This window comes from Aedes aegypti, chromosome 3, assembly GCF_002204515.2.
Source record: "Aedes aegypti strain LVP_AGWG chromosome 3, AaegL5.0 Primary Assembly, whole genome shotgun sequence".
Lineage (NCBI taxonomy): Eukaryota > Metazoa > Arthropoda > Insecta > Diptera > Culicidae > Aedes > Aedes aegypti.
Window position 1 is genome coordinate 227765857 of NC_035109.1, and position 13766 is coordinate 227779622.

Sequence of the window (13766 nt, forward strand, 5' to 3'; positions counted from 1 at the left end):
GCTGAGCTGCTTTTTGTAGTGGCATGCCGCACGCCGCCGTCTTTCTAGTTAATGGATGCTATCCAAGCAAGAGCGAAACCATCCACATTTCACTCACTTCTCGCAAGAAGCTGAAAACAAGTGACAACTGTTTCTTAATGTTTGGTGTTGTATTTAATTCCTACTTTCGAGACAAACCATCAAATTCCTAACACGAACCATTTTCAACAGTTGATTCTTATGACCTAGAAAAAAAAAATCAAAAATCATTTGAAAATGGGACTAAATTGATTTAAACTTTACAACCTGCTCCGATTAGGATAATGAAATTTTCATAATTTAATCACTCAATCATACCCTAATTTGTTGTTTGCGTCAGTTCACTTGCAGGTATGAATACTTCATGTGTCGGTAATATTTACATAACATAACCCTCACGATGATTGATGTCGTTTTGCTTTCGTTTTGTTCAGCATCCCCGAATTAGTGGCATGAGGTATATGCGCACAAGCAGAGCTAATTTGGACATCGTTGATTCGACGTCTGTTTACTTACGATTCGTAAATGTCATCCCATGACAATGCAAAGCTTGTTGGTGAATTATGCTGCATTCCATAAGACTGGTAACTGTTTGCTCAGAGGAAATTAAAATCGTCCCCTTTGAGTGAAGATTTGGTAAAACATGTGATTAACAAAATCAATATATTGTCATAGGTGAACTCGGCATGAATTGCGATGTTATCTGTCTTCTAAGAAGAGCAGTGTTTTCACTATCAAACATTTTTCACATTTGTGAAAAACACATTGTGAAAAATTATCAACATTTTTGATACAAAACCTGCACTGATTGCGTTTAATATGTATTAAATTCAATGTGTGCGGAACAACAAAAAATGTATTGCTTAAAAACTTAAAAAAATACTTTTCCAATAGTTTTCAGTTTTTAAAAGCTAGTATCTTAGCTTAGTGTGCTTACCACTTCCACATATATTGACAGTGAAGTTTTTTTGTCACAATTCATATGTATAAATTGTCATTTATGTGTGTGTGTGTGTGTGTGTGTGTGTGTGTGTGTGTGTGTGTGTGTGTGTGTGTGATACAATCCACCTCCCACTGGCCGGCAGTGCTTTTATGGAAGAAAATTGTATGCATGTATTTAATGATACCCTTCGATATCTTTATATCTACAGACAATTTTAGCCCAGGAGATGAAAGGTGATAGCTCTACTGAAATTCCAACGACCCATTTCAAGAATGGCAGTAAATACACACACATTCTGAGGTCATTTTCATTTACAGTAAGCCCCGCATAAAAACATCCAGATATCAAATGGATATATGCAATGTTTTTACACTTCCCGAATCGAAAATTATATTTTCGACCCTGGCACGTATTTAGTTTGAATTGGTAATAAGTGAGTAAAGTAAACAATAATAAAGAACGATTTTACCAGGATGTGAAGCAGTTTTTCTCCGTCGCCGCACTGGGGTTTCCGTAAAATACTATACACTTTTTCACTGCACTCCACGCGTAACACGTTCGATCCTGACCGCATCACCCGCCCCGCAGGAGCAAGCGTCGCAGTCAAAGGATCACACACTACTGCAAAACAGGGGAAAAAATTCTCCGGCAACGAAAATACGCGCGAATCCGTCAGAAAAATCAATCGGACGACGCAAAACCGAACTGTCCTGCTTGGGCTTCACAAAGCACTACCCAGCAAGACGCTCCAAAACAGGGGAAAAAATTCTCCGGCAACGAAAATACGCGCGAATCCGTCAGCAAAATCAATCGGACGACGCAAAACCGAACTGTCCTGCTTGGGCTTCACGAAGCACTACCCAGCAAGGCGCTCCAAAACAGGGGAAAAAAATTCTCCGGCAATGAAAATACGCGCGAATCCGTCAAAAAAATCAATCGGACGACGCAAAACCGAACTGTCCTGCTTGGGCTTCACGAATCACCACCCAGCAAGGCGCTCCAAAACAGGGGAAAAAATTCTCCGGCAATGAAAATACGCGCGAATCCGTCAGCAAAATCAATCGGACGACGCAAAACCGAACTGTCCTGCTTGGGCTTCACAAAGCACTACCCAGCAAGACGCTTCAAAACAGGGGAAAAAATTCTCCGGCAACGAAAATACGCGCGAATCCGTCAGCAAAATCAATCGGACGACGCAAAACCGAACTGTCCTGCTTGGGCTTCACGAAGCACTACCCAGCAAAGCGCTCCAAAACAGGGGAAAAAAAATTCTCCGGCAATGAAAATACGCGCGAATCCGTCAGAAAAATCAATCGGACGACGCAAAACCGAACTGTCCTGCTGTCATTTATCCATTAAAATGGTGTTGTCTATAAACTACGTGAGTAGTCTCATATTTTTAAATCTCTTTTCAAACCTAGAAGTTTGTCCATTTAAATCATTTCAAATTTGTGTGGACTTCATACAGAAAGAATTACTTCCATCCACCGAAACAATCAAATAGTTTATGGTGTCCCGCGAGGATACGTTTTGACCAGAAAATTCGAGTATATTCAGTCCAAAAAGATTGTGATCTGCACCAGCAACTCAAGCAGACTCTTTCAGCTTTTTTACCACTAAGAAGCGGGCGTTGTTACTGTCGCGAATTTTCGGGGCTATGCTCTTCCGAAGCATTTTTGAGCTCGGCCGATTAGCGGCCAACAGTTACGGGCACTTTCAAAATCACGTCTGCCACTGCGAACTTCTCTCAAATCACTCACTCTATCGCGTTTCCCTTTTTCTCACGACACTCTAGGTTGCTTTCCAAACACACCAATGCACAGCCCCTCAAGACATGACTCTCTGAGATTATTTGATTTTCTCCAATTTTCGTTCCCCCGGAATCTCGTTTCACACAAGCAGACCACCAGGTAGAAGCTAACACATAGTCGTCTACAATATGCATGATCTAAGCTGTCACTCACACAGTCTCAGCCGTCTCGCTCCGCTCAATCAATCCTTCCGTAAGCTAACAACACATACATATACATCACAGCAATGACAGCCTGCTCGACTGAACTGCCGGGTAGGATACCTACATCCCGTTATGTTCGGGTTCGTTTGTCGAGTGTTGAGAGAACCTTAGTGATGTCCATCGATCGAAATGTTAGGGATGCTCAAAATTTCGCTAAATCAAAAATTATTTATTTATTTATTATTATTATTTTTTTTTACGTTTTATTTATTTACTCTCAATCATATACACTACAGTTACCACAATGTTGAGGAAGGTTATTAAAACTAATACATTTTTTTTTTCATAGAGAATATCAATTCTTATAATAACTTTGATTTATTGATTGACTGTATATCGATTTGAAGAAACGAAGACGTTTTTTGTTCTTCCGTTTGAAAAGACTGAAAGACCCATTCTCAAATTTCATAACGGTGGAGCAGTTGGATTTGAAGATCCATGAGCTCGAGTCCGGAGGTGCGGTCGAAGGAAACTAGTCGTGTCTTTCATTCGCTAGCATTCTAATGCAATGCCAGACTTGACGACGAATTCCATGTCAAATCGGTCAGTCACAGACCATCTTCGATTTGCAATTGTTTGATAGTTTGAAGTTTTTCAGTGAGGTGAATATCGTTATGATATGATGTCAAATCTGATACCTTTAGAATTCTTTTTCAATGGGTTACAATTATTAATGGATGTATTTTCGGTGGGGCAGTGAAAATTTTCAGAAATATTTGTTTTGCTCGCGTTTTTTGCGTGGTGTTCATTTTACCACTAACCGCTGTTCATTTTACCCACATAGTGCAGGTAAAATGAAGATTTGCATTGTTAATTGATAGCGATAAAAATATGTTAAAATTTAGCTTTTTTAGTTTGAATCCATGTCGCTGCTATAGATTACTTCCTTATTTTTGATGTTGTGCGATAGAATTATACAAATTTTTCGTTTTTCTATCAGAAACAAGATGATTTACTTAACGTGTTCCTTTTACCACCTCTTCCCCTAGATGGAACTCGTCCGTTATGTCTGCAATCACATTAGAATGTCGAGAGAATAAAAGAGATGACTGGTTTCTTCCAACCATACAAGCACCCTACAGTTATGGATCTACTGGGTCAATTTAAAAAAAAGTTTAATAATAAGTAGATGAAAAAAAAAAAACGAATTAACTACTTTACCATTTAATTCCACTAGAGTTTGTACCCTTTGAAAAATACCGTATACCGTACGCGTGTTTCGACCTCAACTGTAAGGCCGTCTTCAGTGTCGTGTACTAGACTCGACTCGAGTTCAATAATCATGGTGACACTGTACAAAACAAGATTACTTCTCTGGCACTGCAGAATTTAGTTTGTTTCGGAATCATCTTATCTTTGATTCATTTGTGGTATTGAGCTTCTCGAGAATTTTTAGCATTTCGATCACTTTCTTTTTATTTCGAATGTTACGCGCCAAGGTCTGGTACTAGTTTGGTACTTTGCGAATCTTTTCTCAAAACCGCTGACCACCAAATAAGTTGCGCGCCGATTGATTATGCGCCGAGTTGTGGGTCGGTCAAAACGTTTTCACTCTCTTGCAACTTGAACACAAGAAGGTATGAACAATTTATTCCATGTGTTTTGTATCGATAACACAATTATGATCGCTCTCCAGTTTAGGACTCGAGCCCTAAAAGTGATTCACTTCCTCGGTGAGATATTTTGACATTTCTTTATTTACTTTTTAGCTGGCGCAAAACTCGGCGCATGGGCCAGTGGCCCATTGGGCCACCGTCGCGCAACTTGTTGGACAGTCTGCGGATTTAAGTAAAGATTTGCAATATGGTTTTCAATGCCACACAGTTATGAATCAACGCTTCTAGACGGTTGTCATTTTATTTCCTACGGACGGAAAAAAATGTGCTTAGGCATGTTATATTTGATTGCGATGCTGTATAGATTTATAGTTCACGTTCTTCTTCTTCTTCTTCTTCTTCTTCTTCTTTCTGGCGTTACGTCCCCACTGGGACAGAGCCTGCATCACAGCTTAGTGTTCTAATGAGCACTTCCACAGTTGTTAACTGAGAGCTTACTATGCCAATGACCATGTTTGCATGCGTATATCGTGTGGCAGGTACGATGATACTTTATGCCCTGGGAAGTCGAGAAAATTTCCAACCCGAAAAGATCCTCGACCGGCGGGATTCGAACCAACGACCCTCAGCTTGGCTATCTGGGCCCCGTTCACGTAGGTAAAATGTATTCTGCGCAATCGATTACCTACCTGCTTTACTCTAGCAGAAGTTTTCTCGTTTCATTTTGTATGGGGAAAGGCATCTAACTTCAAATATCTTGTGAAAGGAAGCTTTAATCGAAAAAAAATATTTGGTAGGCGTGATTTTCATCATCATTACGCACGACCGCTACCAAATATTTTTTTCGAAAATAATTCCCAATTTTGAGAAATAATTTGTTACAGTCGAAGCTCGTTATAACGACAACTTTTATAGTGATGGAAGCTCTCTATAGCGACATTTTTCGGTCCCTAGAAAAATATTTCAATCTTATATTTATTCTCTACTAGTGGGCCCGGCAAACTTCGTCTTGCCATCAAGTAGGCTGTTAAAAAACGCCATGGATCGTCCCATACAAAATGACAGTTCCGTTCACGCTCGTTTTTTCCGACTTCCCCGGTGAATATCCTGGGATTTTTATACTCACAAACACGTCGGAACACTTGACAAACAAAACAGAAAAGTAATCATTCAAATCGGTTGACCCGTTAGGAAGCCATTTCGTGACATACAAACATAACTCCATTTTTATTTAAATAGATAGATACAGACTTTTCTCTATTACGATGGTCCCTTGCGATGTCGTTATTAAAAGCTTCGACTGTACACTGAACTCAATCTCCAATTGGAATTTATGTGCAGCACCCATAGATTTTTGCAATCAAGCTTGGCATTTGCAATTAATTAGTCACGCACATAAAAAACAAAAGTTTTGTCACGCTCATTTTTAAATGCAGTGCACACATAAAGCAAATGCAGGTGCAACTTATTTCAAACGATCACGCTAATATATTTTATCTGTGATCGCGAGTAGTAAATAAATGAATTAGTCGAAAAAATTTACGATTTTTCTTTTTGTAAAAAAATGATGATGAAAATCAAATACGCATACAGTAATACACATTTATTAAGGAGAATAAAAGTTAATACATATTCTAACGGGATCCAGTTAGAAATCCACGAAATAGTAAATTATCTGGTCGTGTTGATGTTAGCAACTACGGGGATGATACCAACAAGAGCGTGGGAGTCTGTACGAGTGCTGCTGGAGAATGTGGGACCACTGTGTTCTTCCATTGCGTCCAGCGCATCGCATGATTTAACCAATAGTCATTGCATGAGCGGGACACATGTTCATTGGAGTTCATCGTCTTAGAATTTGATTCCGACGCGATTGCATTTTTTTTGGACAGCTGTAACATAAAAAATAGCTTATTAATCTGTAATGTTTCAACCATTTTATAATACTTACAACTTATTCTTGCTATCCCAGATATAATACACTGAACATCCACATATTTGGCTGAAATGCGATGTGTATTACTGTTAATGATAATACTTTGGGAAAACTCGTACAGTAGCAGCGAAGAAATAAGATGGCGATACATTTTTGCAACCGTTGGTATACAAGTTTGTGCTCTTCAAAAATATTGGCAGCTTAAATAGGTTGTACTAATGTAACCTTTATAATGCATTGCAATGCTAGTGGTATACACATGCATAGACTTTGAAATTTATTGTCCACAAATAAAATTTAAAAGTGGCACATAAAAGATTGTTGGAGGCAGAAAACCTGCTTCTATATGGTTTTCGCACATAAATTATAATGGAGTTTTAATATCAGTGTAGATGCATTTCGCCATACAAATATTTTCCGCGTTACCTTTTAGCGATTTTTCGTGCATAGACACTAGCGCATGTGCGTAACTATGTGGCGAGTAGTGAATCAGGGCATGCATGTAACCCATTGCAGTCGCATTTGATAGGATATTGTTGAAGATCGAAGTAATCATCCTTTTTGAGTTTAAACTAGTTACCGATCAACACATCTCCCTAGTTACCTAATTGTTTAGACAGACTAACAAGTGAAAATTATGTTCATTCCCAATCCAACCTTCGTCCTGTAAAGACCTAAATATAAGAAGTTCCTCGTTCAACCATTGCGTTTCAATCACCACTTCAAGAGGTTATGGGCCCAGCGCGCAGAGAATTAGTACACGGGATTCCGCAGTTCACCGGTGCTGGATTCGAGAACTGGAAATTTAGAGTCGAGAAGTTACTGAAGTCAGCCGGATTGCTGGACGCGGTCAAGAAGGATGCGCCAACCGTCGAAGCCGAGCTTCCGAAATTTCAAGAAATGGACGGGAAGGCTGTGAACCTGATAATTTCATTTATCCACGACGACTTGTTGGATGTTATCCGGGAGAAGGAAACAGCGAAGGACATCTGGACCACTTTGGAGGGAATTTACGCCAAGAAGTCGGTTTCCTCGCAGACGCTGATACGCAAGCAACTCGCAAAGCTCAAGATGGCAGAAGATGCATCGATCAAGGACCATCTGAAGATTTTCGATGAACTGATCCGGAAACTCAAATCGGCAGGAGCAAAACTTCAAGACAGTGATCTGGTGTCCCAGCTTTTCGTTACCCTTCCGGAGAGCTACGACCCTTTGGTTACAGCGTTGGAAAACTTGGGAGAGGAAAACCTGACCTTGGATGTCGTCAGAGAGAGATTGTTAGCGGAAGAAATGAAGAAATCCGATCGCATAACCGAGGTATATCAGAAGGAGCCGTTTGCGTTCGTTGGAAATCAGCAGAAGGCATGGTGTGAAGAACGAAGTGATAAGTTCCTGGGACGATGTCATCGATGTAATAAAAAGGGCCATAAAGCGAAGGACTGCAGAAGCGAATTACCAGCGGAAGCGAATGTGGCGGCCAACAGAAAAGCAGTTGCGTTCATGAGCCTTAAGTCGACGGATAGCAGTAGCCGAAGAACAGTTACCTTCAAGCTGGACTCCGGTGCTAGTTATCACCTAGTGAATCGACAGGAATATTTTGTTTCCTTGGAGAAATTGAAGCAACCTGTTGTTCTTTCTGTGGCGAAGGACAATCAATCGTTAATCGCATGGCATAGAGGACGAATTGAGGGAACCAGCAGCCGGGGAGTCACGTGTACAATCGACAATGTACTGTACGTTCCGGATGTACGTGCGAATCTGCTATCAGTGAAGATGATGACAAAGGCTGGAATGAAGGTAACGTTTGAAGCAACAACGGCAGAGATAAGTTTCAATGGCGATACTATTGGCGTGTGTCCCATTAGAGACGATTTGTACGAGATGGACGTTTACTTGTCATATGGAGATGAAATGTGCACCGAGGAAAACGCTAGTTCTTGGAACCGGCAGCTAGACCATTCAAGGATGGAAGATCAAGCGGCGATGGAGATGGTTCCTGATGACAGAATGAATCTAGTTGATGCTGGAAGCCTTGAGCAAGAGGGGGAAATTTTCGAAGAAGACCAAGGAAGCCTTTGTTCCGACGATGTAGCGACGAATGAAAATCAACTACAATCAACTGAAGATTCTGTTCAAGACGTTCCAGTTGCGTTTTACTTGCATCAAGATCGAGAGCAGTACATCGAACCGAAGCACAAGTTTCCCTTGGACAGGTCTGCGAAACGCTCGGAAGTAACGTGCCCTCATCCGGATGTGGTTTTGGTGTTCTCTGGAAATAATGCTCAAGCTGGCAAATCAACACGCATGAAAGTTATTAAAGGGTCGTCCGACAACTCGTTACCAGCATACAGGTATAAACACGTGAAAAGACCACCAGATGACAAGAAGTCAAAATGGATACGTCAAACTGGAAATGGTTTTGGTATCCCAGCTTATAAACCCAATTGAAGAGATCTTCGTCAACAATATTCGATTCTGTAGAGATGTGTGTAGTACATTTTTTAGGATAGGCTGATTAAGAGGGGGTGTTGAAGATCGAAGTAATCATCCTTTTTGAGTTTAAACTAGTTACCGATCAACACATCTCCCTAGTTACCTAATTGTTTAGACAGACTAACAAGTGAAAATTATGTTCATTCCCAATCCAACCTTCGTCCTGTAAAGACCTAAATATAAGAAGTTCCTCGTTCAACCATTGCGTTTCAATCACCACTTCAAGAGATATTCTTCGTTTAATCCAACTCTGATCCATATCTGTGTGCTATCCATACACGGAGACGGAATTCAACTCAATTTTGGGTTGTTTCAACGCAATTCCGTAGTTGAGCCCAATAACTCAATTTTGGCTAAATTTCCAAGGTCCCCACTAGGTAGTTTGGCTTCAATTCCATTTGAAATATATACTCAATTTTGGGTTGATTTAACGCAAAATTGAGTTCTTTCGACCCAAACATAAGAAAAGTTGCATTTACCCAAATTTGGCTTATTGGGCCAAAGTACCCCCATTGGGTAGATGCTCTCTCTATTTTTGACAACATTCATGTGGGAGAAAGAGAATACCGAGAGATTTTGGGTTGAAACTATATTCGATATACTTTATTTTGGGTAAAGTAAACTCAAAAATTAGGTAAAAATATTTCTCCGTGTAACAGTGGGGCGGCTGTACCTCTGGAATGGATCACTTTGCTTCAAGATGCATTGGTTCGCTCAAAAAGCGTTACCGTTACTCGGTGTTATGTGTTCAAAAATATTTCAAAGCCATTTGAAGAACGACAACTAGTTGCCTGTATTTAGGCGTGCCCATGTCGATCGCTTTGGTGATCCAAGATCCAACACAACACGCGTGTGGTTGAATTAGGGCGAATGACCAACCCCCCAACAAAAAACTCTTCGCCAATCCGCTTGAAAACTACACAAGCTCCACCCGTCCATGGCCGTCTGAAAGCGGACTGACAACTGACACTCTTCTGAGCGAACATGCTCTAATGAACCCGGATAACATGACGATCGACCAACGGCAAGGAATAATGGACTTCTCTCTGGGCTGATAAAATAGCAACATCACAGGAAACATCGGATCAGATCCAAAAATAAATTTAATCGATACAGCAAAAAAGTAAGTAAAAAAAACAACTGTCATTTTGAATTTGCTCTGAACTGATGATGCCCAAGCTGGCGAATAAGTGCTCCATAAATTAAGCAAATGAAGAATAAAACAAAATTAGGGCGGATGTAACATGATCGATTTCTCTTCATTGATCCTCTATTCTACTGATTAAGGTGACGAGATGCAAATTTCTTAGCACTTTTTCCCTACATGACGCTTGTTAGCGAAGCAATCTCACATCCTGAGAAGGAAACATGCCAACATACCTGCATCTTGTCACCTCTATTTACACAAGAGAGGATCTTTTTATTCATTCTTGAATGTTATCCATAGTTGATAAAACCATCAAAATCCAAAGCAAACCACACTGAAAGAAGGTTGATGGTGGAAAATACTACAATCGGGGTTAGAATTGACAGACTCGCACCAACGATTTTCAACCGAAGTGATTCCATTATTGATATAAGAACAAAAATTGTATATTTTACCATTATGGCAAGGGGTTTTCGAGGTTGGTGCCTCTACTAATAAATCTACTATGGATTCGTTAAATATACTAGAAAAAACGGTTAATTTGATTGTGTTGCAGTATGGTAATATAATTATGGTATTTAATGATAATTAAATTGTTTCTTTGCAAATATTAAAACAGAAAACAGCTTTATTTAACTTTTTGTATTTATATGGCATAGTATTAAATAAATATGATCATACATTGCAGTTGAAAGTAGGATATGAGTTCGTTGGATTAGGTATCTGAATACCTGGAATGTAAAACCACTTTTCGAAGTATGGTTAGCGTCTGTCGAGGAAGCGACGAATCCATCCACATCTAAAAAAAATCACAATATCACTAAATCAGTGGCCTTGTTTTTCTCTCAATATGCGAATCGATATTACCTTACCATTTTTTATATGTACATCTTTTCCATCAGCGAACATTGTGTTGATAATAACTGCTATCTGCTCTGCTACGATCGAAGAGCGAACTGGACTTTATTTTCTGTAAAGAAATATCGCCAAATTTATTCTGAGCTGAGACTAATCGTAATGTTTTCCTTCATAATTCGTTCACATCAACAAATGAGGATTGAAGCAATTCCTACGAAATGTTTACTTACCAACAATCACTGTATATTCTTCCCAGTCTGAGCTACTTATTGAAATATTTTTTTAATATTTTTAAACACTTTTTAGACAAGAAAACTTAAAAATTGTTCCCGCGTCGCAAAATTTACGCAACCCGATGAAGGACAAAATGGAGGGCAGTGTATAAATAAAAATGGATGAGAAAATGTATTTCGATGTCTGTAATTTTTACATTGTAAATATTGTCAAATTGAGAATTTCATTATCTTGTGAACAATGAAGATAGTTGACAGCCATAAATTGTCATAATCTGTATAATGTTTTCAAAGACTTTGTGTTGTTAAATTTACCATAATAGAATGACCTGAAAGATTGTTAAAATAATGAAATAATGATAATTTTAACTGATTTTATAGTAATTTCGACACCTTTTGACCATTGTTCATTTTACTACTCGTTGGTCGTTTATTTTACGATTGAACTAATTTCAGTGCATGACCGTTCAAAACCAAAAAATGTCACGGCTATTCAAAACTGTAATCTTCTTCTTCCTAACGTTTTTCAACCCCGAATGCGAAATGACTCGAGCACAGTGGTGACACGATTTTTGCGGTTTTCGGGGTTTTGCATTTTTGCTCTATAAAGGTAGCATGAAATTGAACTTGGTTATATGTATCGCAACGGAATGATTGTGCTCTTTCTGTTAGAGCTAATAGATTTCAATTAGTTGAAAACACTCGCGAAATATTAGCGATTGAATGATTTAATGGAATGGCTGCCCGAAAACGGTCATAGTGGAGAGACAAAAACAGTCAAGCAGTGTGTGAATCGTTGGCAGCGCAACGCCTGATGGTATTGATGCTGCTGCTGCTTTGTGTTTTGGTTGAATGGCAGAATCGATGAACTGTGGTGAATTGTGGTCACAGTTCTCAAGACTGGTTGAGGGTGACTGTACCATAAGGGAGGGTGTTTCAAAATTTAAAAATGTTTGAGAATCAAATCTCTCATATCTTTTTTACTGTCCTTACTATATAAGTAGTGTTCTGTGTATTTTTTAGACAAAGTAGGTTTATATGGAAATTACTATTGAGAAATTTTGAAAAATATTCCGAGCTCGTTAGTACTGGAATGTAAGTACCGTAAAACGGGGTAACCTTGATTATGCGGGTAACTTTGATAGTGCGAGACCCACAACATATTAAACGAAATAACGAAGTTTCTGTTAATCAGTTAAGCAAAACGAATGCAAAAGTAAAGAGTTTTAGTATGACACTTCATGTTAAAGCTATTTTCGTTGGAATCAAGTGCATTTGAGGATTTATAAGCAAATATTAAAAATTTATAACGATCACTATTTGATGAAGTCATTATGAGTTCGTCACTTATCCTTGACAGCCTAGTTATAGTAGAACATGAATTCGGTCTCAAATCTCTTCGAACACCATTTTCACAAACTGCGACCATTTTAGTAATCTAAATCAGAAATTTCCATATAGTGTTAAACACCTAGAGGTATGCAACGCTCTATGAATGTTCCGTAATTCATTCAATTTTGTTCAATTTATACTCTATTATCAAAGTTACCCCAAAACAGAAAACCGACTTTCGATTATATGAAAAATTATGTATGTTTTCAATATAAATCTTTCAGCAATCTATTTACTGCAATCGATAGCTAGGATGTCAGTACTTGTTTGAAATATATAGATTGTAATTCTTTAAAACAGAATGCACGGTACCATAAAACGGGGTAACTTTGATAGTTTTTTGAAAGAAAATTGATTATCGCTGGATTCTATTTCGAAGATTTCCATTTTATATTCCTTAAACTTGTAGTAATTTAAGTAATCGATTATAGTTGAAAGATTGCATAACCGTTCGTTTTGAATACATCCATAATTATTTATATAACTAAAAGTCGATTTTCGATTTTGGGCTAACTTTGATAATCAGAATGAAGAGAAATCTATAACCAAAATAGGTACTGTTTAACATAAGTGCAGTTGAAACTGAATAGGAGAATGTATATAGAGAATTTTGAATAGATTTTATACAATAACGAACAGAATTTTCAAAAAAAAATCGCCTGAGGAAGTGTCTTCAATTGAAACGAACATGACATACACCATTACAAATCTATTAGAATTTGTATGAAATTTATGATTCTGGATTAAAACCGATTGATTTTCATATTTTGACAATAAATTCAACATAAATCATTTTTTAAATTATGAATTGTCGCTTACGGCTAACCAGCTGAGTGGAAGTTTGAACAACTAATGTTGAAAATTAACAAAACATATATTAAAAATGGTTTAACGTTCGTTTAAAACTATATCCCCAATGCTTCAATCGAATTGCGTTAGTGAATCATACTATATTAAATTTCAACCACAGTTTAAACAATTTTTGGCGACTTGGTCATATCATGAACGCATTGTTAAGAATGTTACTGTACAGGGTGTCCGCAAATTATCCGTATGAACTTTGAAGACATGGCTCTGTTCAATCAAGCATAATAAATTCAATATTCATGCATGGTTTTAAACATTGACTTATTATATTCTTAAGAAGTAAGTTTGACACATTTCAGATTTCAAATA

At 38.3% G+C, this 13766-nt stretch overlaps 1 long non-coding RNA gene across 1 annotated transcript; it reads right to left on the reverse strand.

The window, feature by feature from the left end:
• Positions 1-6113: 6113 nt before the first annotated feature.
• Positions 6114-6851, reverse strand: LOC110678301. The gene is made up of 2 exons (XR_002501491.1): positions 6483-6851; positions 6114-6423 (listed from the first exon to the last, which is right to left on the reverse strand). It is a non-coding gene; the product is annotated as an uncharacterized LOC110678301 (long non-coding RNA).
• Positions 6852-13766: the final 6915 nt, after the last annotated feature.